Below are 2,408 nucleotides of genomic sequence, written 5' to 3'. Positions count from 1 at the left end.
TCCAACATACTTGAATCCAACATACTACCCAACAGACTGATATCCAGCTGACTGATATCCAGCTGACTGATATCCAGCTGACTGATATCCAGCTGACTGATATCCAGCTGACTGATATCCAGTTGACTGAATATCGATCCGACTAATCCAACAGACTGATATCCAACAGACTGATATCCAACAGACTGATATTCAACAGAATGCCAAACTTACTGATATCCTGCAGACTGATATCCTGCAGACTGATATCCTGCAGACTGATATCTGCAGACTGATATCCAACAGACTGATATCCAACAGACTGCCAAACTTACTGATATCCTGCAGACTGATATCCTGCAGACTGATACCCAACAGACTGATATCCAGCAGACTGAAGTCCAACTTACTACCCAACAGACTGATATCCAACAGACTGATATCCAACAGACTGATATCCAACATAGTACCAAAACTGCCTGATATCCAGCTGACTGATATCCAACAGACTACTAAACTTACTGATATCCAACATAGTACCAAACAGACTGATATCCAACAGACTGATATTCAACAGACTGCCAAACATACTGATATCCTGCAGACTGATATTCAACAGACTGATATTCAACAGACTGATATCCAACAGACTGATACCAACAGACTGATATTCAACATTACTACCAAAACTTACTGATATCCAACAGAATGTATCCAGCTGACTAATATCCAGCTGACTGATATCCAACAGACTACTAAACTTACTGATATCCAACAGACTGATATTCAACAGACTGATATCCAACATACTACCAAACTTACTGATATGCAACAGAATGATATGCAACAGACTGATATCCAACAKACTACCACAGTGCTAYGTAAACTACAGTATATAGGGTCCAAATGCTTTAGCTTGTTAACAATACYTTATTTTTGTGTTTTTTTCTCTGCTAAAGAGTGAGTGGAGTCAGTTAGTCAACACCTCTGTCTGCACACCTTTCTAATAGATGGCTTGCCAGCATACTTGCATCCAGGCTAGTGACAGTATACAATAGCCTACAGGATTCAGAGGGTTTAGCTCGTTAACAGGAATTTGTTTTCCTGTTTTGCTCCTGGGAAAGGTGCCATGTTCTGGCAGAAGGTTCAGCATTCACTTAATTAGGGCCAGGCTACCACGGCAACGGGCTAAATATGTCTCCTTAACTTCTTGACGCACGGATCCCTTTAGCGGGAAACAACCGCTGAATTGCAGAGCGCCAAATWAAAAAAAAMCATCTAAAAATATTTATTTTCATGAAATCACAAGTGAAATATACCAAAACACAGCTTAGCTTGTTGTTAATCCACCTATCGTGTCAGACAAAACAGTAAGAACACCTAGCAGCCATGTAGATTGGTCACGAAAGCCAGAAAAGCAATACAATTAATCGCTTACCTTTGATGATCTTCGGATGTTTGCACTCACGAGACTCCCAGTTACACAATAAATGTTCCTTTTGTTCGATAAAGATTTTTTTTATATCAAAATACCTCCATTTGTTTGGCGTGTTATGTTCAGTATTTCACAGCCTTAGGCAAGCCATCAAGGCTTGACGAAAATTCCATATAGTATCCGTAAAGGTCCTAAAAACATGTCAAACGTTTTTAATAATCAATCCTCAGGTTGTTTTTAACATCAATAATCGATAATATTTCAACCGGACTGTAAACTATTCAATACTGGAGAGAAAGAAAATGTCGAGCAACCAGTGTCGCGCGCAAGAACTAATGGAGGTACATCCGTGTATCCACTGACGCGTTTTGATAAATCTCGCTCATTTTTCAAAATAAAAGCTTGAAACTATGTCTAAAGACTGTTTACACCCTGAGGAAGCCACAGGAAAAGGAATCTGGTTGATATCCCTTTAAATTGATGAAAGGCAGGCAATGGAACAGTGATTTTTCAAAATAGAAGTCACTTCCGGGTTGGATTTCCTCAGGTTTTCGCCTGCAAAATCAGTTTTGTTATACTCACAGACAATATTCTGACAGTTTTGGAAACTTTAGAGTGTTTTGTATCCTACTCTGTCAATTATATGCATATTCTAGCATTTGGACCTGAGAAATAGGCAGCTTACAATGGGAATGTTATTTTTCCAAACATAAAAATTCTGCCCCTAGCTTCAAGAGTTACATCTTCTTACACTTACAATTGAAAGCCTGCTTGTAACATCATACTATAATTTAGTATTTTTATAATTGCTCAAACAGACTGTTTACTGTGATTAATATGGTGACTGTCTGATGTAGACATGTGAAGATTTTGCCCTGAGGTTTGATGAGGCCTTTATCAGTGTGATGTCTGTGTTGTCTGTGTCCATGGGCCTGAAAAGGGCTGATCATCGCTAGACTGTCTTCCATTGACACACACACACACACACACACAC

The 2,408-nt window shown here is 39.2% G+C and overlaps 1 protein-coding gene across 1 annotated transcript in view; it reads left to right on the top strand.

The window, feature by feature from the left end:
• The window catches only part of ap1m3 (adaptor related protein complex 1 subunit mu 3), a 37,195-nt gene that overhangs the window by 13,734 nt on the left and 21,053 nt on the right, over window positions 1–2,408 (top strand).

The sequence above is a fragment of the Salvelinus sp. IW2-2015 genome, linkage group LG16 (assembly GCF_002910315.2).
Source record: "Salvelinus sp. IW2-2015 linkage group LG16, ASM291031v2, whole genome shotgun sequence".
NCBI lineage: Eukaryota > Metazoa > Chordata > Actinopteri > Salmoniformes > Salmonidae > Salvelinus > Salvelinus sp. IW2-2015.
This window is presented reverse-complemented; position numbering and strand designations above follow the sequence as displayed.